General features: G+C 42.6%; 1 long non-coding RNA gene across 1 annotated transcript; it reads left to right on the plus strand.

Moving 5' to 3' along the window:
* Nucleotides 1-1,433: 1,433 nt before the first annotated feature.
* On the plus strand, nucleotides 1,434-11,145 carry LOC118692761 (uncharacterized). The gene is made up of 2 exons (XR_004981182.2): nucleotides 1,434-8,913; nucleotides 10,617-11,145. It is a non-coding gene; the product is annotated as an uncharacterized LOC118692761 (long non-coding RNA).
* The last annotated feature ends 11,617 nt before the right edge of the window (nucleotides 11,146-22,762 follow it).

Below are 22,762 nucleotides of genomic sequence, written 5' to 3' on the forward strand. Positions count from 1 at the left end.
AGATCAAAACTTATTTCTGGGGTCACCCCCCTCTTGGTACAGAAAGCACACAGAGGGCTTTGAAGCAGCACTTTCACCCTCTTTGCATTCACTAGTAAATCGGAGACAGAGCTTGCCCCAAGGTTTGTGCAAAAATACTCTTTTGATGCAACTCTTAACCAGACAAAATCTCTGGGAAAATTTGCAGTGGCAGAAAGCAATTTTCCCTTCCTGGGAAATCTACTGAAACGGTTCAGAAGTTATTCCCATTCCCTGTTGCTAACCTCTGCTGTCTAGCTGTCCGATATGTTTGGGACCATGTTGAAATCATTCTAAACAATGTACTGATGCCGCACTGTTGAGTAAACATAGGTCTTTTCCATAGGTGTCAGGGAAAAATATTTCTGTTGGTAAAAATGATAGAAAACAATACCAGCATGGCAGAAAAACAATTACATCAATAGAATGAAGATGCCCAGAATTCTTCTTTTGAAGTTACACACAGTCAATATTTTCTAAAGAAGGTTGTGAAACTTAATAAGGAGTACATTCCACGTGACTGGTGCACAAGTTCATGTTTCCACCTTACAAAATACATATTATTAAAAGAAAAATGTTCTGCCTTGTAGAAAAGTAACCCATTCGTAATTTGATCAAAGATAGGATTAGATCAAGTATTCCTACAAGACAGTAGTAGTACTAGGAAAAGCCTTTTGGCGTCTATTTAACTACAGGAAACTTGAGAAAGCAGAAGAGTGTCCTTCCCTGCTGCAAGCTGTACTTCCTATTTGCTAGTGCTGCTTCAACATTGTCTAAAGAAAACTTGCCAAAATAAGACTATTGTATACAAGCAACTGTAACTATCCATTCCGTTCCAGCTAATTTTAACTAGCAAGTATGAGTCACACACTCTAATGGAATATTCTAATGCATAGATAGAGCATACCTTCACTAATAAATGGGGACTCTGGAAAAAGGAGCAAATGCAGTTGAATTTCAGGGAAGGAAATTATTGGAGTGCTAACTGCAGTCCCTCGACTTCACAAGAAATGATGTCTGGTAATCCCAACCAGAAACATATAGAAATCCATTTTCAAATGGGTTGCATCTATGGTCCTCTGCTCTTCCTATATGAAGAAACTGTGGTTTGAATCAATCTTCAAAATAGTATGCCTAAAGACCTTAGATGCCTCCAATTCTTTTGTTGTTTTTTTTTTTTTTTTCCAGAAGCAACTGTCTCAAAACCTTTTTAAAGCTGACATTTTCCCTTAAGATGCCATATTTTAAAAGAGCACCTTGTCATTTAACAGGGTATTCCAAACATCATTTACAAGTTTAGACTGAAAGTAACACTTTTCCTAGTAATCTTTCATTTTTTGCAGCTCAGCGCTAACATAGGCAGCAAAGAAGAGAACAGACCACAGCTCTTTCTGGAGCATCTTGAACAAATGCCCTTGCTTATGTTCTAATCATTCACTGCACCAAAAGACCTAATGATGAAGAAAAGGTTGTGAAAGCATTACTAGTAGTGCTACATGGCAATGTACGGGTGTGATTTCTCAAGCAGAATTTGTATCACATAGATGATACTTGGCAAACAGCAAATGAAGGGGTTTTCTTCAGCTCTCAGACTGATGTTACATGTCAGTAATTTAATAAAAAGATAACAAGAAGAAGGTTATTTTTTAACATGTGAATTTAATTACACTCCTGCCATGGACATCTGAATCTTATGAATAGACAGTGTCTGATTTAGAAAAAAATAAAGAATTACCACAGTTTAAAGAAACATAGGATCATAAACCCTTTGCTGATGGAACGTAGCCTATTCATTGGTTGAAATGAAGCAGGTAGACAGGACATATGAAATATTTTTTTGTGCATCAAACATTTATTTTCTAAAGTGATGCTGACAGATAGTGAACTCACCAACTTAGATATTGCACGGTAGATAAGGGTACATAACTTGCTCCATCAAGTAATCCCTTGGAACCATCATCCAAGGGGATTTTCCCCTGCATCTGTGAAAATATGCCTACCTTTTTCACAATACTTCTGCAGCAGCATTGTTAGGCCTGATCAGCTGGTATGGAGAGGGAATTATCGGCAGCAAGGTGACTGGCCAGGGCAATTTGCTTCAATGGATTTTGATCTCCCGGATATTTTGCAGACCTGCTTCAGCCCTGCTTGTCAAACACAGCCTTTAAAGGGTGCCAAACAATTGTTAGTCTGTACTGGGCCATATGCTCTTTATTCTCTCCCTCAACTTCTCCATCGCCTCTCATCTGTTTCACATGAGCTATGTTCAAGGTCCACAGGCTACTTTTCACAGAATCTTCAGGCCTGATGCAGTAAGAATGATGACTAGAACACAGCTGGGATCAATTTTCCAGTTTGGATAAAATGCATTCTGCACACAAATCCAATGAGAAGGTGTTCCCCCTATGCCCAGAAAAACCTTCACTAGTACTAGTGTTCTACGTAAACTGCAACTTAGTCTGAAAGAAAAGCTTTTTTCTGAGAGTGTCTAAGAGCTTTGTATGAAGCACAGATATTTGATATATGCAATTTTGAATACCAGAGGAAAAAGAAAACGGCACAAAGCTTTTAATGGTGCTGGTTTTAATTTTAAATTCCATGCACCTTTTCAAAAAGTGTCAGCTCAAATGCCCATCAACATATTTTAGTCACCTGTAAGTCAGTATTCATATAAAATGTGATTCAAATCAAAAGAATTTCAAACCTTTCCTCAAAGTTTATATGCCTAGATTTAATACTTCTGGCACATATTAGATGAAAGGAAGACATTTTTTACTGTGGGGGTGATGGAACACTGGAACAGGTTGCCCAGAGAAGTAGTGGGTGTCCCATCCCTGAAAGTATTCAAGGTCAGGTTGGATGGGGCTTTGAGCAGCAACACAGGAGACTCTTGATGGTAGAGAAACAAAGTTTGAATCTAGAAGAAACTCAGATTGAAGTATAGGAGCAAGTTTTCCCTCAGCTCTTGGGGTAAAATCAAAGTGTTACAAAATTACCTTGATCTGTGATTTTCACTACTGTAACAGGTTAATGAAAACTATGCAGAAGATAGCAAATTTTAAAAGAGAGAAGAATTACAGCATAAAATACATGGGATGGGTTTCTACATGGGACAAAATCTCTGTATTTCCACACTTCCTCATGTTAGGATTTCATGAAGTGCCAAAGAAGGCGGCAAAATATCATTCAGGACATTATTTACTGGGGTTCAGCCTGGCCTTTAGTAGGAATTGGGTTTGAACATAATGCAGATATACCACACACTTTCCCTTCACTGAAAAATTACTGTTTACAATGAATAAGCAATGAGGATATAAAATTGACTGAAAGCATCTTAAAAAGGTAAAGTATTTCATTGTAAATGATCTGTGATCCAAATAGTTCTTCCACCTTAGTGAGGGACAAAAGAATTCTTCCATATCATGATGGTTTAAAATTGTATAAACCAATGTTTTCTTCTGAAAAGATATTATCTATTTTTTTCTATCTTTAGAAGAAAATATTCCTAGACATACAACACATGAGAATGAAGTAATTGTAAAGAAACAAATAATATGAAAATATTCCCTACATATAATTAAATGAAAAGCTGTGTTTTAAATAGGAAGTAGATATTAAACAGAATTTTTACACCAGATATTTGAATTGTTGCACCAGCTATTTTGCCCACAAAGAGAGGTATTTAGCATTTCGGTCTTTTCCAAGGTGTTCATCATCTGCTATGCTGACCTCTGCGTGGGCCTAGGTGTGTGTGGAAGGGGGGCATGTGAAGGGGAGTGTGTATGTTTGCTTAACACTTGTTGTGGCAGATTCATGCCTCAGCTCCATCATTTGTTTTAGAAACTTCACAGAGAGTGGATATGAAGTTTAATATCAACAAGAGATCAATTCCCAAATCATCCATTTTACCCTACCTTATAAATCATATGCTTTGTTGCATATTTTATCAAATATACTTTCAAGCCACACGGAGAAATGAGAATGTGGAGAATCCCTCCAATGTCTTGCAACTTTTATGCAAACAGAGTTTCAAGAAAGGATCATTTCTTTTAAAGTACATCTGGGACAGGCATGATGGTGGTGTCAAGCTGCTGGAGTTTTTGTTGCTGGGAGAAGTCGTACAAAAGGATTGGTTTTTACATTGACTAGTTACTGAATCAAGTGCATGAATACATTGGAAATTCAACTGGGGGTTCCTTTTTCTAGCAGATTACTTCTAGAACGAGCTTGCAGACTGAAGCTGACTCTTTTGCTCTCTTTTTGTTTCTTACCTATTTTCTTGGCTTCTTTACCACTATCTACACAATTTTGGAACTTTTTTCCCAACTAAAATTGTTTCATAGTCTGATAATTAGGATACATTTTTTACAAGGAATTTTTAAAAATCTTTGTTTGAGTTAAGAAGGTTAAGGACTAAGGTCTTTTTCTTACCTTATCAATATTGGGATGAAATTGATAAATAAAGACTAACTCTTTCTTTTTATTTTCAACCCAAGTAGATAGTTCCCATACATTAATACATTTTGTGGACCAATATTTGCCATTCTGATGTAAGTTGTCCCTTCTTAACAATATACATTCTGTGACTATGTTGACAACAGTATTGGTGAAGATCCTAACTGGTCTTAAACACACATAGGGAGAAATTTGCTCAGCCAGTGTCAGTCTTAAGCATGCCTATCAGAAGATCTTTCTATAGCTGGGGAATTTTCCCATGAAAGGGATTCAGTTATGGAAGAGACACTTATCCCAGAGTTTTGCATTCTTCTTGAGCACTACTTAAGGAACTTAGATCCCATGTCCATTTGGATCTCTCTCTGCACAGATCTTTGTCATGCCAGTGCTTGAAATGCATCTCTAAGAGAATTCACTAGCACAGAATGAACGAGAGTGGAAGGCGTCAGTGGGGCTCACCAGGTCCAACCCCCCTGCTTAAACCAGGCTACCTAGAGCCTCTTGCCCAGGATTATATCTGGGTGTACTTTTCATGTCTTCAAAGATCCAGGCTCCACAATCTTTCTGGGCAGTCTGTGCCGTGGTTCAGTCGCCCTCACAGTAAAAAATCATTTGCTGATGTGCAGAGGCAATCTCCTGTATTTCAGTGTGTGCCTACTGCCTCTTGTCTTTTCACTGAGCATCCTTGAAAAGACACTGGTTCCCTCCTCTTTGCACTATTCCTTCTGGGATGTATGTGTGCTGCCACCTAGAGAAATGTCAAAAACCTTCCTGAAGCCCAGGCAGACAATATTCCCTTCATCTACCGGGCAAGTTGATTCATCAGAGGAGTTTAAAAAGTTGTTCAGCATGAAGTTCCCCTGGTAAATCCATGCTGACTATGTTATTTTGTCCTCCTTCATGTGCCTGGCAATGCTTTCCAGCAATAGCTGCTCCATCAACTTCCTGGGGATAAAAATGACGCTGGCTGGCTGGCTTGTACTTTTCCAAGTCCTCCTAGTTGCCTTTTTCCAAGATGGGTGACATTTGCTTTCATCCAGTCTTTGGGCACTTTCCTCAGTCACTATGATCCATCAAACATCATTAGGAGTGGCCTCAGAATAACATCTGCTAACACCCTTGAGACCTGTGGCTGCATCTCAACAGGGCCTGTGGACTTCATGGAATACGTACCAATTCAGTGACTATGCCCATAAAAGTTTGCAAGGGATAAGAGAACGTATTAACAGGTACCTGAAGAGTGAGTGAAAAACTATGGAAGCAATCCAAAAGGACAAAGACTTGAGTTCCCTTTTCAGACAAAGCATCCTATCGTGGAGCTGAGCAGCTTTAGATCTAGGGAAGCTTCCCCTCTGAAAGGATGCAGAAGACATTCTTTTACCCGTATCCACTAATAAAATGTATTGACCATTCACTTGCAATACAAAAAAACTAAATTATTTCCAAAATTGTTGCCGCCTAACTAGACAATCATGTACTGGCTGGGTATTCCCCTAACAGATGACAGCACCTGCTTGATGCCTCTTATGCCTACAGACTATTTGAATTAGGTCATCTGAGTGGGGATTACTGGTCTGGGAACTTTCTTTCTGATGAATTTGGAAGATTTACTGAAGCAAGGACCTGAAGATGAAAACTTCATTTCCCATCAGTGCACTTTAACATCCACGGCTGTAATGCCATTGTTTCTCACCAACTGAGTCAAGAATTTATGACTACAAAGTGAATCAGCTCCAAAAGGAAAGATAAAGGCTAGAAAACATTCTCTCTTGGTAAAGCAAATGAAGTGACTAAATTCTAATCACTCGCTGGCCTAAAGCTTCAAGGAGGGGGAGGTGGACCAGGTTTCCTTCCACTGCCGTTCTCTTTGTCACCTCAGTGTTTTATAGGGGTATGCAGACATTCAAAAAGAGAGCTTTGCTGAATTCATAAAATTCAGTCTTAAAAAATAACTTGATAGCAGCTGAAATGAAAAGAACAAATAAAATGCAATTAATTCCACGGAAGCTTGAAATGATTATTTCTTCATTTTGCATTTGAGGATGTATATTGTGTGAGTTTGTCTTGTATTGTTCTACAGGTTTTCTAACTGGCACACCTTTCTTTATGAGTGGACTGTCCTTTCCTAAATGCTCTCATATGGAGGAACATGCTTCTGATAAGAAGAGCACTAGGGTGTCTTTACTTGACCTTTTATTTTTACTGATGTTTGGTCCTTGGAAATGAATGGGGTTTTTCAATTGAAATGTCTTACTATTGTTCCCACAGGATAAGCCACAGGCTCTTCTGCTCAGAGCTGTCACTAGTCAGCTATTCTCCTATCTGCCTTTAAGTAGTTGAATGTTCTGGTCTAAAAGTAGCACCTTCTATGTAGCCATGCTCTTAGCTGCCAGTGTCATCTTGAATCCAAACACCCTCCCGCAAGGGACCGCTGGTTCTGTAGTCAACTAAGGGGAAAAAAACGGTCCATCCATGCTTCCTGATTTAAAATATAAAGGTATATAAAGGTATGGTGTCCCTAAACGATTCTCTGCAGTTGAACACTACTTATCTTTGCCGTGTTTCTTCAACTCACTTGCAAGTCATTCATGCGTTACCTTCTTGTGAGAATTGCTTGGTTTGAAGATGATTTAAAAGGGTATGAGAATACTTTTGTGCCTCTGCTATAAGGATGCTTTTCAAATCCACACAAACCTCCTGCAAATGCAAAAGCATTCATCCTGTATTGTCCTAGGCTACAATATAAAAATGTATTCTGCTCCCAACCTCAAGAGCTGCTGAAACCGGGAGGGGCATCGTTTTTTCCTTATCTCCTTATCTCTTAACGGGGCCATCCATGTCTTGCCACATGACTCAGAGATGACTCCCTCCAGGAGCCATTTCTGTTTAAAGGGTAATCAAGGAACCACTGCATGACTCAGAACAATTTGAGCCCATTGCAAGATGCTCTGCCCAGGGGGCAGGAGCTAAGCATCCCCAGCTGGATAGAATCTGAGTTTTGGGACACCACAAGCAGTCTTTCCACTGGCTTCCTAGAAGAACGGCCACCCTCACCCACTGGTCTTCAGAGGACAAGAGCTACCAGATGGTTTCTACAGGATCACCACTTCAACAAGACCATTTCATCCGGACTGCTGCCACCACCCTAACTAGCAGGGTGACAGGTCGTATTCTGTCCGTGGTTTTTCTTTTGTATTATTGCATGTATTTGGTTTTTCCCCTTTTCCTAATAAATTGTATTTCTGACTTGGAGTCTTGCTGCCATGCTGGATTTCTTCAGACCGACTAGCTCCTGACACCAACAGCCAGAGTGGGCTGCCCCCAGAAAGCTGTCGAATCCAGGGTGCAGCTGTAGGGCACAGCTGCTCTATGGCACAGGTGGACTGCATTGGGGATAGGACTGCGCCGAGGGCAGGGACAAGGAACAGGGAGAGGTCTTCTGTATGTTTTCCAAAGGAGTTTCTTCCCTGGAGGGTCAGGGACAGAAAGACACTGACTCAAACGCATACATCAACTTAGAAATGGGGAGAGGTCCCAGAGGAGGATACAATCTTTAACACACTGGGAGCAACTGGGGGTGGACCACAAGGCGGGGAATACAATGTTTAAACCAATAGGGGACTACAGGGGAGGAGAATAACTTAAACAAACCAATGGGGTTTTGAAGACTATAAAATTGATAGGGAAGTTTCTAGAGAAAGGGGCAGGCTTGGGGAGGGATTGACATTCAGTGGGAGGAGGAAAAGGGAACAAAAGGGCAGGTCTTTGGGGAGATGGACAACTAGGGCAAAAACTAACACCACGGGGGGAAAGGAACAATCCATTAATAATAAAATATGCTACAACAGCACAAAACCGGAAGTATTATAAAACTGACTACTCAAACTGCATTGCAATCAAAAACACACACTGCAACAGCGACAGCATCTCTTGCTGCTTTTGCTTTCAAACCAGAAGAGGTGCCAACCAAAAAATTAGCAAACTTAAAAGTTAACTGGCTGCAGTTTTGATTTCCTTCTTAAATATATTACTGCTTGTCTAATTGGCTTAGCAGCATGTCTGTTCTTAGTGCCAAGCAGGGATTCACTTTGCCAGGCATGGAGGAAGCTTCTAGGAGCTTTTCACAAAAGATTCACTTCTGTGGCTGGCTTCTTCCCTCCCCACCAAAAACCAAGCCATGCAAAACCAACACCTTAACTAATCCCTAGTACTTAGTACGCATCCAATAATTCCTTTTAAACTATACTTTACATTTTTTACCAAATGCCCTGAAAAGAAATGGATCCATAATATTGATCAAAATAGTTCCAGTTCAATAGAAATATTGGGTCATGCAACTCTGGTTTACATCACTATTTTTTGTACAATCAACAGGAGCTTTTTTCGCCTCTAAAGAAATGTTTCCTGATGGTTTGGATCAGAAGATCCAGTATTGCCATGGTGAGATTTTTGTTTTGAAGGCCATAAGCTGTGCTCAGTGTTTTGGCTATATTCTTTGTTGTGCCTTGCATATATTTTGGATAGAAAGCCAGTAGAGATGATGTCCTTGCTGCAGTAGCCATGCTAAATAAGGCAGAGCGTCTGGCTGATGTACTGGAGCTGTAGACTCTCCACCAGTCTCCCAGGGCAGTGAGGATCTCTAAAGGAATATAATCTTGGCTATGCTCTGGAAGTTTTACAGAGAGAAAGAGCCTCATAGCTCTAATGATTTGTCTCCTGGAGTTCTGAAGAATATGTTGTAAAGAAGAAGGCTGCTGTCTTTCGCAACAATCTTCCGCGCATTCAAGAGGATCATTTAACTTCTTGTCTGAGAATGAAAGAAATATTAGTAGTAATTAGTTCTTTTTTCTCTGTCGGTGCATCACTGATTGAGTTTGGGTAGGTTACATTTTATTTCTTTTTTTTCTTTAAATATTACATCGTAAGGTGTTCCAAATTCCCAAATTCTGCTTCACTTTATTTTGTAGGCCAGACTGGTTCATCTTGTCTCGGCTGTATTATTGCAGACCATATCTGAATGAATTTTTTTTTTTTTCATTTTGAACATTATTAGATTTAAACTGTATGAACAGAACACTTGATTTATCATTATTTTAGCAGTTTGGAAGGAAATAGAGAATTTTTAAGAAAATGACGCAACTCCACTTGTGGTTTTCAATGGAAGAGAAGAATAACAATGTCCTACATTCACAGCATTGTTTGCAGTAATATTGCAGCTAGTTTCCAGCAACTTAGGTCAGGTTCTGGAAGCAGGCACCCATGATAGTATAGAAGTCTAAGCAGTTTCATTTTGGCGGCTTTTCTTGAAAAATAGCTAATATGTCTCAACGTTGTGCTGAATCTAGTTGTACAGACTCTTCTTTTGAGGTCTGAACTCCTTGCTGGACTACTGTATCTCAGAATCAGCTACAGTAAACCTGTGTTTCCTTATAGCTTTAAGAATTTGGTTCTAATCTATAAAAGCAAGAAAAGGTTGCCATATTAATACAAGAGAAAGAAAATGTTAGGAAAGCAGTTAATGGCATGGGGATTTTTCCTACAAATTGGAGCAGAGATTTAGTTGTTTGATGGGGTTTTTTGCTTCTCAATGGAATTTTAGAAGTGGTTGGGAAAGAAAGTGTGGATTTTTCCAGGTTTGCCTTTAAAGAAGAATAACAGGGGAAACTGTTAAGAATAACAGGGGAAACTGAAAAGAATTAATCCAGAACTCTATGCCTTTCATACAGAGTTTCAGAAGTGAAAAGCAGGAAGAGACAGCCCAGACAAGATGATTGAATAGAATGAATTCAAAATAGCTTTCTTTTCCTTCTGAATTCCAGCTCTAAACCTTATTAATATTAAGGTATTAATAGGAAATACATCTGTCCTAGGGTGACGTTATGATGCTTGTATCCCCATTCATGTGTTCTGTGAATGTTGGATATTATGTTCTGTACCTTTAAGACTGGCTCTGAAGAGGGAATGTTTTGTTTTGGTTTTCTTATCAACCTGGCGGGACACAGAGACTGCAGCTTTTGCTTTTTCTGCTTTTGCTTTTGGCTTTGCTCTCTCTCACTCTTGCTTGCTTCGCTTCTGCTTGCTTTTGCTCATTAGCTAGTTTAGCTAAACTGTCCAAATTTCTTCCTGGACCGTTTCTCCTTCAGGTCTTCCTGACCATTTTGAACCTGCTCCGGACTGGGACCTGGGAAACACCGAGAGTTTGCACCTTGTGGCCTGCAGCAGCTGGCCCAGTGCCGGAGGGACTGAGAACAAAGTGACCACCCCCCCAAGAGAGACTTTCTGAATTTGTCATCTTTTTCAGAGTGCTGTCATCCAGAATTGTTCCTTTTGCGTGCTGGGGGGTGCTGTGCCTATTAAATGAACAGGTTCGTTCCACTTCTCTCTGAGGAATCCTTCCCGAACCAGTTGGGGGGAGGGGCCCTAATTTGGAAATTCTCCTCCAAATTTGCCCTAAACCAGGACAACATCGCAATCTCTAAGATTTAAAAATGGACGATGAAGTTTTCTATCCAGTAAAGTGTAAGGCTTCACATTTTAATCTGATTTGCATTTTGGTGAAAGCCGGGCATCCTTTGCAATTTACCAGATAACAAGGGATTTAGAACAGTAAGTATGCAAGTAATCTTTTGGACCCTTCATCTCCCTTCTTATGACAATGAATACATTTATTAAGCTTGTTGTCCTGGTATGTTTTTATTCCATCAGGGGATTTGATCATACAAATGTCTAGTCATTCTTTCCTTGTTTTCAACCACTCTAAGAGCATTAATCAGAACTATTCAGTAGTTCTTGATCTGCAACAGTGACAAGCACTAGACTGGTAAGAGTCAGTGGGCATCAGCAGATCCCCTATGACAGCACGTGGCGGGCTGTTCTGGCAGGACTGAAGTTTGAGGGGCTCGAATTCTGTGAAATAGAACATTCGAGGGATGGGAAACATGGAAACAGATTCTGAGCTTTCAACCCAACACATGAAGAAGTAATAAGGCAGGTAATTTTCTGTGGAAATTTCTTTAGCCCCAGTGTTGTGGATGATGATCACTCTTCCTACCTCCTTTGGCCAGCTACCAGTTTTCCCCTCCATTACTCTGCTTATGGACAGAAAACCAGAAGAAGGGATTTTTGACCAAAACACCTATCAGGACCTTAGAGTGTTTTTTGCTCCAAAATGTTTCAAGGCAGATAGGGAAACAATTCCATTTTCGAGAGTGTGTTGAGAAGACAAGGTTGAAAGTTAAAAACCATGGGTTCTTTTTCTATATATGTTACTGATTGTGCTTATTATCTTAGTCATGTTATATATATATATATTTGGTAGGGTTTGTTCTTTTTTTTATTTTTCTTGGGTTTTTTTTCCTTTTTTTTTTTTTTTTTTTTTTGATTCATCCTTGAGATAAAAGGCCAAAAGTACAGAAAAGTTCTGTACGGTTAAAACACTTTTGAGATGCCTCATGCTGAAAAACTTGTAGCTACTGCTAAGGCCCATTGGCCAATTCCTGCTTCATTTCTGAGAAGGCCCATTGGCCAATTCCTGCTTCATTTCTGAGAAGCTATAAAATTCCCATCTGTATTTTAGTTCTAACAATTTGTTGTTATGGTGGAGATGCAAATTAAGAACAACCATTTTTGAATCTGTAGGGATGTATTTACCATTTTGTAGCTGCCTTTTCAGTTTCTGAGCCACTATTGAAAAAAAGGAGAAGTATCTACACTGTTTTCAACCTGTAGACCATCCACTACTGTCCACATGCTCAGATTCAAAGGCAAACAAGCCTGTCTGGCCTCATTGGGAGGAATTATTTGCATTCAAAATACTAGACTAGTATTTGATTTCCACCAGCAGAGTCCATTGGGCAGCTCCTGTCATCTGCATTTCAATATTTAATCCTCCTCTATGTTTACTGTGCAAAGCTCTTTCAGAATGATGGTGTGCCCACTGTCTCACCAGCTGTGACGTTTGCAGCGAGTCTCCCACGGAAAGGAGCTGTAAAAAAGGCAAGCCAGGGCAGTGATTTCTGTTGCTCAATACCCACAAATCAAAGCTATTTAGTCTAATTTAAGGCTGAAAAAGAATTCAAAATGCCTTCAAAGGATTCAAAAAATCATCAGACAATACTGCAGTTCAGTATTCAGGACAAGAGCATATCCCACAGTGTGGTGGTTTGACAGGAAATGTGTTTTCTGGGATGCTGTGGTTAGGCCAATGGATGTTCAGATTTTAATATTGGCACCTAAGGTGGCCATTGGGACATTGGATGCACCTCTGAGAACACAGGGTTAAAAGCAGGGCTCTCCCCTGGGAGGCTCTCTTGGGTTCCGGTCAGGGAAAGGTTCAGATCTCCCCTGCCTGGCTGCGGGCTGGGCGGGGCAGGGGAAGCCACCCAGCCCGGTGAGGTAGGCTGGGTCCCTGGCCAGAAGGGAGGTGAAGGCCCCTGCAGGATGGAAGGGTGGAGGAGCACTGAGAGGCATTGGGCAGCCCCCCCCCCCCCCCCCCCACCGCAGGAGAGACAGAGAGAGAGCTGGTGCCTGTTCTTGGCCGGCCGAGAAGGAGAAGAGGGGAGTGCAAGAAGGGGCCTGGCAGGGCAGCCATGGGAGTTCTGGACAGACAGAGCCTCAGATTTTTAACCCTTTTCTTGGATGATGGAAACCTTACAAATGTTAATCCTCCTGGAGTTGAATGAGAAGAGAGATATAGAGGAGATAAGAGGAAATGGGCCACGAGAGAAATAGAGAAGAACGCAGGTGGAAGAGATGATGGAGTAGCTTATGCTGGACTCTTTGTGTGTAGCCATGGACAGAGCCATGTTTCCTTGTGATACAGGGACTGCATTCTAGGGGGAGGCAATGCCTCAGGACCAAGAGGGTTCGGTGTGGGTACCCCTCGGCCCCAGGGGGTGAAAAATATGGGGGGGACAGATGTCCCAAAATTGAGACTGTGCCTTTTTGCAGTGGGATGAAGCATCCTTAAAAGTCGACCCTAGAAGCAGCTCTGGTCTGTGTTCAGTGGTGAGAGCACTGGACATGAAAGGAATAGGTCACCACTGGCACAAGAAGGACTCCTTGTCCTCTTGATGAACTGAGGATTGAGTATTCTGAAGGGTGGTGCTGGACCGAGAGTCGATGATTTGGGGGATGTATTGTATTGGGAATTTGGGGAGGAGGAGGAGGAGATGTATTTGTGAAGTTTTCATTTTCCTTGTGTGTTTCTTTTTTTTTTTTTTTTTCCTTTCCCTTGTAGTTTAGTTAATAATTTTTTTTTTCCCTAAGTGGGAGCCTGCTTTGCTTATTCCTGGTCACATCTCACAGCAGAAACCAGGGAGAGAGTATACTCATGGGGGCACTGGCATTGTCCCAGTGTCAAGCCATGACACACAGGCTGAGAGAATGAGGGCTGTTTAGCCTGGTGAAGAGAAGGTTGCATGGAGACCTCACAACACCTTCCAATATCTGAAGGGAAGCAGGAGAGGGACTCTTCATTAGGAACTCTGGAGACAGGACAATGGGCAATGGCTTCAAAATGAAAGAGGGCAGGTTGAAATTAGATACTCGGAAGAAATTCTTCCCTGTGAGGGTGGTGAAGCACTGGCACAGACAGCCTGGAGAAGTTATGGACACCCCAACCTGGTGTTCAAGGCCAGGCTGGATGGGGCTCTGAGCAACCTGAGCAAGTAAAAGGTGTCCCCGCCCATGTCAGAGAACTAGATGGCCTTTAAGGTCTTTGTCTACCCCGGCCATTCTATGATCCTGTGATTCTGCTGTGGTAGCGTTCAGGATGGAGCGCGTTCTGCATGTTGGCCATTTCCAATACACCATTGGTTCCAGGTGCCTTACACTAGCTTGCTCCCTGAAAATTCGGTCAGAATGAAGAACATCTCTATATATATTAGACACATAAATGAAGAAATGGGTTTGCACATTTGTCCACTAAGTTGTGGATGAGATTGCTGTGAAGTTTCATTTGGTTTTCTTGTTTGCTCATGAGGCCGACGGTCCTTGTGTCAGCTGCCTCAAAGGCAGCATTTGCCTCCTCCTCCTCCCTTCTCCCTCCTCCCTCTTTCAATTTCTTTCCCTTGACAATTTAATGTCGTTTTCCCTTTCATACCTGAAAATCCCTGCATGCTTCTGGGCTTTCTCCTTTTTCATGCAGATCTTCTTCCACCCCTGACAATCCATACTTTTCATACCATAAGGGCCTGCTTGCAGGCATAAAAGACTTTGATTCCTTATTATATCTATGGGAATTTAATTAATAGCTTCATGCCTTTTCATAGAAAGAGTAGGGAATTGATAGCTTGTTCCCTGAAGTACAGAAGGAAGAGAATGAAACATGAATCATGTGGAGTGGAAAAGTTGCTCTCTATTTTCTTCCAAGAACTACCCCAAAAGATACAGGGGGTGATGAAGCCTGGCTAGATGAGTTTCCCTTCTAATGGAAGGAAACAACCACGCCACTTCATACAAGTCAGTCCTATAGAAGAGAGAAATTCACTTCTGGGAACATTGCAGGATTTGAATGCAGAGTCACACTCATCCTTTGTTGCTTTGTTGTCTGCTTGGCATGGAACACGCTGCTTTGAAGAGGGAAGTGACTAACAGACAGTCCACTTTACAAACACATATGCTTCCCTCTTCTTCTGAGACCTCAGCACAGAGCCCTCTTTGGCATGGTACTTCAAGGTAAGAAGGAGCGGGCAGAGGGCACTGCGAACAGACAGCAGTTTGCAGGTTGTATAGGAAAGAGGACTGCCCCTTGAATGTGGTGCAAATACAAACTTCCACCAGTTTCAGGGGTACACTTCAGCCAAGCTTGTTGTCCTGGCACATTTTTTCTCTGTGAAACGCTTTGCGGTATGATCTGGACGACAAGAGATGCAGAATACGGGGCTACGTAGTGCTGAGAAGGTAAGTGTCTGGCCCCAGTGTCTTTTGGCAGAAGCAGTGCACTAGAGCCGTTGGCTGCTGCCACAATGATCTGTGTGAGAAACAGATGCCTAATCCCCTCCGGGAGAGTAAAAGCAGGATTGGTTACAAGAGTCGAAGAGCACTGGGCTGGTGGCTGCCGCATACCAGCTGTAAAAGGAGCATGACTCCTACTGGCCTACCAACCAAACTCATGGTGGCAGTGGTAAAGATTAAAGTTCAGTGAGAGCTATTTGTGCTGCTACCTATGGCCCTTCTGTGGAAACAAATGTGCCTACCTTTAGGTTCCGAGATCCAGAGAACACAATGGTAGTTGCAGCGGAAAAGGGAAGGACGGAGCGCACTGGTGAGTTTGATGTGGCTTACACAGGGCAGGCAGAAGGTGCAGCCCAAGTCTCGCTTTTATTTCTAGAGCCTTTTTCTACGCAAACAGCTGCTGGATGTTTGCAACAAAGATGTGAGTGTGAAAAAGTGAGGGCAGGTCTATGTGGGAAAGAAGATACAAAGCATTGTGCGCAGTTTAAAAGCTGTTTAGAAAAAAAAGGAGTTACTTTGAGAACATCTTCTGTCTTGACACTTCCACCTGTGTGATCTTTAGCTGCTTTGGACATGTCCACAATGAAAGAATGTGAAAATATTTGCGCTGCCAATGTCAGGTTGCACAGGAAAGAGGGTAGGTTGGCAAATGCCTTCTGTCCTGGCACATCTGTCAGTCAGAAGTGCAGCTGAAAACGCTTGGCTGTAGCGATAGTCTCTGTCACTTTGAGAGAATGTGCTGATGCACGTATATATATCATTGAGAAAGTCCGTGAGAATCGCTAGTATGTTTCGTTTGGTTGACAGACTGCAAAGGGAGCGTTATGGCCAGCACTGCCTTTTTGTTGTAGGACTTTTTCTTTGAGAGCAGCCGCTGGACATTTTGAAGCGGTTTGGGATCTTCAAGTGTTAGAGTGCAAGATGGTACCTAGATCTTGAGGGAAAGCGCATATCTCCAGGAAGCTGAATGCAGTTCAGTGGGTGCAAGTTACATGTTGAGCAGCTGATGGCCCAGAAAACTTTCTAAAATGAAGAGGCCATGCTGCAATTGCCTTTTATTTTGAAGCTTCTAAACTGTGCAGCCAACAATGAAATGATTCTTTTTCCTTCTCTGCTACATGCAGGATCCCATTCTGTCAGTACCCGAGAGCCAGGATCCACAGCGGAGCTCTTGTCCCTACACTGCTCCCACACGAACGGGGCTGGGCTAGAAAAGTGCTTGTCTTTTTCCTGGGCACTGTCAGCGCTCTTCTAAATAACCACACCACAGCATTGTCAACTCACAAAACCAGGACACGCACCGAGCCCAGCTCACAACCACCCCCAGGACCCAGCCAAGTCAGAAACGTCCCTGCTCTCCAATCAACTGTGTCAGGACAAAAGGATTTCACCGATCTTCCCCTTCCAAGTGGATACTCTTCTTTGCCCCACACTCAAAGGCCGACACCAGATCTTCTGCCCTAACAAACTTTTTCTCTCTCACAGAGCCTGGTAACAAACTTGAAAATGTCGGCCGAGCTCGCAAAACTGTTGGTGGAGAAAGCTCTTTGCTGCCTACAATTTCAATTGCACCCATCAAACTATAAACATGCACCCTGCTATCGCCACTTTCCTTCTCAGCTCTAGGTACCACCGTAAGCCTTCAATCTCTCAGAGTCAGGATCCAAATGGGATGGCACCAGGGACTGCTCACACAGTCCCTAAAGCTACAAGGGACAAAAACCTGTCCTGCAGAGGCCTGGCCTGGCCTCTGCATTCCCACTGACAGTTCAACAACTCTAACCCAGAGAACTGCCTATTGGGAAAAGCCTTTCAATTCACTGAGACCACCCAAAGTGGCCACCCAAACTTTGCCAAAGGGAGGAGGAACTAGAAGCCCATCTCAAAAGAAATGGCATCCCCTCCTCCAAAATCCAAAGCATCCAGGGCCTGATCCTCTACAAAGGTGTCAGACCACTGCTATTGGGCATTACCTGTGCGGGGCACTAGCTAGGCTGCACACCAAGACCCAGCGCAGCTCTTTACCTTGTCCAAAAGAAGTGTGCTGGCAGAATTTCAAGAAGGCTGCCTTGAGAAAGTGGAAAACACAGGCCAAATGGATTCTTTCAGGAAGGAGACTGCCTTCCAAAGATGGATACCGACTCCATGATTGTACAAATTGAGTCAGTGCTTCCAAACCAAATATGCCAGGATAGAAAGTTGCTGCCGCCCTTAAGCTGCACGACACAGCTTCTTATCTGCACCTCCAACACTGGGGCTAAGTTCTTTCCTTCCCATGAGAAAGCATTGCTGTTCTCCTTCAGGAACTTACAGAGCAAAAGTTGCATACCACGTCCGGTACTGACTCTGTCCAACAATGGCTCCTACACAGAAAGGACCAGGACAGAAATGTCTTGCTGTACTATACCTTCCCACGATACCTTATCATCAGCCCTACCAACATTGCCACCGTATCTTTTACTTCCCAAGCAAGGAAAGGCACTCCAAGTCACTTGGCTTTGCCTTGCCTCCAGTACCATGCCTAGTTTTCCTAGCCTACCCTACCCTAGCTTTGCTTGCTTGCCTATGTCTGCCTTGCCTAGCCCTTCAAATAACTTCCTGGCTTTGCTTTGCCTTGTCTACCACTCTTTGCCTTGCCTTCCATGCAGGTAAGGCAAGGCAAAGCAAGTGTAGGCAATTGTAGGCAAGTCAAGGGACAGGTTGGCAAGACTGAAGCCGTGAGGGGAAAGCAAATGGAGTGGTAGGTGAGACAAGTCCCAGAAGTTAGAGGCAAGGCTGGGCATAGGAGGTGATGGTAACCGGAAGGGCTAGGCAAGGCCAAGCCCTGTAGGAAAACTGCAGGCAGGTCAAATGTGAGGCATGGGTATGCAAGGGAATGCAAAGCAATGGAGAATTAGCAGGGCATGGCAAGGAAACTGGTTGGTTGCCCAAAGCAAGGCAAGTGGCAGGTCCATTCAAAGACTGCTGGTACACAAAAGCGGCCCGGACCGACCGCTCTGTCCAGCCTTGATCTTGCATGGGTCATGTTTAATCTGCACCTAAGACACTTGAGTTGCCTGCTTTCCTTTGTATGCAAAAGAACTGTCATTCTGCCCCTGAAGCCCAAGGGTGAAAGATGAACTTTGTGTCCAAAATTCAAGACATGTAAGCATAGATGTCAGAAGAAAGCTGTCAGGACAGATAGGTGTGCTTGCACGTGGCCTCCTCCAGGCTTCCTCTCACAAGCTCCTGAAACGCTGGGGCCTTGAGAAAAAAAAGCCAGTGGAAGCCTGGAGAATCCTAGGAGAAGCAGGCAGGGCAATGCATGTGGAAGAGATTCCACAAAAAGAGAGGTGGTGAATTCCAGGTGGGGGACTGATGAGCAAGGTAATGCAAGGCAAGGAAGGGGTTCAAGGACAAGGCCAGACAAGTGGTGGCTTTGCCAGGCAACACAAAAGAGAGGGAGACAAGGCAATAAGAGTCCTAGAAGGAGAAGGAAATGAAAGATTGGAGCTGGACAAATGGGAAGGAAAAGAAGGATAGGTGAGCAAGTCAATACAAGGCACTGGCTTGGTATGAAGGGCAAGGGAAGGACATGCATGGGTCAGGAAGGCAAGGGAAAAGAAAGGAATTGTCAGCAATGACAAGAAATGCAAGATTGGGTAGGAAAGGCAAGGCAATGTGGGGGAGGGATAGGCAACACAATGGGTATCTTAACAGGAAATGTCCATGCACAGCAAGGCCGAAGGAGAAGTGGTAGAGAGGTCAAGGTGGGAAATAGGTGAGTGTGTGCAGCCAAGAAAGAAAGAAAGAAAGTGCGTAGCTCTCGTGTGTGTGTGTGTGTCTGTGTGTGTGTGTGTGTCTGTGTGAAGTTTGCAGGATGTAAAGCAAAGAAAGGTGTCTCTTGATTGTGGAGTGAATGGATGTTTTCGAACGTAAGTGGCAAGGTCCAAGCAACCTTTTCATCCTGGTACATCTGTGTCTGTGAGACATAGTCAGAAACGTCTCCTTTTAGATTCAGACTGCAAGCAGGACATAGAATGTGACTGTGTGAATAGCTGAGCAGGAAAGCACATCACATCAGCATGTTTCAACAGAAGCAGTTAGTGCGAGAAGGAGATGGACGTGTGGGACTCCAGCAATATGGCAATGCACTCAGCTGAGAAGCAAAGTGCAATGCCTCGGTGTATGCTCTGAAAATAAAAGGCTGCAAGGAAAAAGCAAGATTTCACAGGCCAGTGAAATCTTTCTGTCCTGGCACACTGAGCTGTTTGAAGGTGAACCGCTGTTTGGTTTCACTAAGGACTCGGAGACATGGAGAGGATGTGCTTGTCCATGTAGCTGAGAAGGAAAGTGAGAATCACCGGTACGTTTGGCAGAGTTTGTAGGCTGCGAGGAGAAGGTGACGGCCAGGCCTGGCTTTTGGCTGTGGCACTTGTTGCAAGGAAGAAGCTGCTGGATGGTTAAGCTTTTGGGGATCTGCAAGAGTGAAAGACTACGCTGGTACCTCATAAAACTAATGCTTGTTGATCATCTGGCTGAATCTATGACATAAACCAGAAGTGAAATTTCCCCCCATTTCCCTCAGTTTTTTCACCTTTTCATCCAACAGCCTGGGCCTTTTTCAAGCTGCTGTCAAACGCCTTGCCTTGGAAGCTAGAAGTATCTCAGTTCACCTGCTAAGAAACACAGAAAAGAGCTCAAGTCAATTTCAGAATTGCCCTGAGCAGAGCTGGTGTTTCGGTACCGTAAATTTCCATTGCGAATATGTGCAAAAATCACCATTTTATTAGGCAAAGATTTGAAATACACTAGCAGCTTCATCTTCTTGTCGCTGCAGTCCTTGGAAGTTTTGCTATTTACTGAAACAGGAAACAGGTCAAACACGAGAAGCTTAAGAATCCAAGCTCACTGCCATTGTACAAATAGCACAAACTTGATGAATTCAAGTTACCATTGTAACATACAGAATGGCTCTAGTCAAGCAAATGGATGTGTCGTCCTTCACGGGGGCAGAAAACCTTTCTACCACGTGAACTCTGGGAGTAATCCATCATGCCTCAGTGTGCTGTGGCTGGTCAGAGAGCTACACGATGGGTCTCTTTGCCTATGGCACTCTCAGGGCTCAAAGCTGCACATAAACTCCCTCTCCTTACAGACACGCTAGTAAAGCCCACCGAAAATGCCGTTCTCCAGACAGCTTACTGAAACCAGCTAGGAGTTCCCAGCATCACGCTGGGCACTTCTGTCCACAGATGGCTTTGCTTTTAATGAACCAGAACAGAGCTGCGTTTTTCTAGTCTTTAGCTCTACTAAGGTATTTGATGTAACATGGTGTGAAAAAATCTGTTTCGACAATGATAATAACAGAGGGGATAATGTACCTTTTGCTGCTCCATTCTTCTTTTGCTGCTCCATTTTGCTTGCTTTGTTATTGCTTTCTGTCAAAGAAACGCCAGCAAAATCCCTCATCAAGTCCTGCTGTGAAGACAGACTGCCAGAAAGGTAGAGAAACTTTGAACCTTTTCAAGACCCTTGTAGCACATGTCTTGGTCAATTTGTATGCAGATCCCTTCTCCAGCAGGACTTTTTTGCACCGTTAGCGCACATTGAACTGAATCCAGTACAAAAGCAGTGAATAGAGGAACTTTTCTTTTCATTGGAATGGTGATAAAAATGCATATCAAATAAAAGCATTTTAGAGCAGCAGGAAGATTTTCTATGTAGCTAGCAAATCATAAAAAGATGCATATTTACCGGTGGGGTTCCTCTGGGAATTTCAAAGAATTCCAGACAGAAAACACAGCTTAGTAAACTGCAAATCTAAATCACAGTATCTAGAAAGGTGACATGAAAAAGAGCAAGAGGAAGAAAACCAAAAAGAAAACCAAAGGAAGCCAGAAATAAGGCACAACCTCTCTTCCTTCTCCGCTTACTACAGTACCTTAGAAGTACCTACGAGTGTCCTAACAGTCACATAAGTAGAAAACTGTGCCAAGAACAATTGTGGAAACTGGAAAACCATGCTATCCCAACAGAAACATAGGGTTTGCTTTCACGACGATTAAATCTGCATGCAATGCGTACGGTAAGGGTATGTTTTGTATATTCAAAAAGAATTCAAAAATATTTCCAAATTGAAGGGGCTGCTTTTTATTTCTTTTGAATTACTTGGCTAAATATGGTGCACGTTAAAATACTGCAGAGATGTGGTTCATTTTGTGTGCTTAAGAAAGTCAAGTATTGGAGAGTGTTTTTGTTACTTCTTTAGAAGGTTAGAATATGCGTAAAAGATGCTAGCTGGGGACTTACAATTAATGAATTATTTACTGTCACTAGGTCAAATGACATTAGCTTTCAAAAAGGAAAAGTAGTCTTATTCCACGTGCCAATTTTAAAGCAGATTAATAAGCCTTCAGCAGAATATGGATATGAAGAGGGATATGACATGAAAGGGTAAGCAACACTGGTGACAGCAAAAGGCTTACCTGCTTCACACAAATACAGGAGATAAACTACTATTTTTACACAAACATTGCTATCCAGAGCTTTCCTTGAAAAGTTTCAATGCCAATCATGACAGTAAAATTCGGAGTGACAGTAAAATTCACTCTATCATGAATAAAATTTACTCAATCATGACAGCAAAATTTGCTCAATGATGAGTAAAATTCTTCGTGTAAGCGAAGTACCTTAAGCAAAGGGTAGCTCAAGCATAACTGGCATTTGATGTCAACAAAGGCAACTTGGCCTGCACGTGTCACATCTACTGCATTAAAAAGCTTACTCTGTCTCAGATTCCTTTTGAGGGATACCAACGCAAGCCGTTAAACTGCATGAAAATGATGACTTAAAGGAGGACATATTAGAAGAATGGAATAATGGTTAATGTTCTTTTCCTTCCAACTGCTTTCTTTGCCCTTCTAAATTTTTTAAGTCCTTCCTGGTATCACCGTGATAGCAGTGCAGCAAGTGTTTGGTTGTAAGCTGTCCATATTGCCAGCTTCTGGACTGCCTTCAGAAAACTTCCCACTGGTTTTGGATAGAAATCACAAGCAGTAGAGATGACAAAGACTGCAGAAACCTTCTCATCTCCTTCTAGAGCAGGAGCGTGTCTTTGACCCACTCTTAACTAGACAACTTTCATCAGTCATGAGAGAGTCTCATGTTCAAGAGCTAAGCAATGACAGCTGTAAATGACAAAAAGCACACTGATATTTTCTTGGGACTCCAGCAGAGAGCAATGAAGGAGCTTGAATTCACCTTCTTGGAAAGTTTGAAAATGCACATGAAGTTTAGGAGAGGAGCTAAGCCATGGTAACTTTTGTTGAGTATGTCTGCGTAGACAGAGTTT

The sequence above is a fragment of the Molothrus ater genome, chromosome 16 (assembly GCF_012460135.2).
Source record: "Molothrus ater isolate BHLD 08-10-18 breed brown headed cowbird chromosome 16, BPBGC_Mater_1.1, whole genome shotgun sequence".
Taxonomy (NCBI): Eukaryota; Metazoa; Chordata; class Aves; order Passeriformes; family Icteridae; genus Molothrus; species Molothrus ater.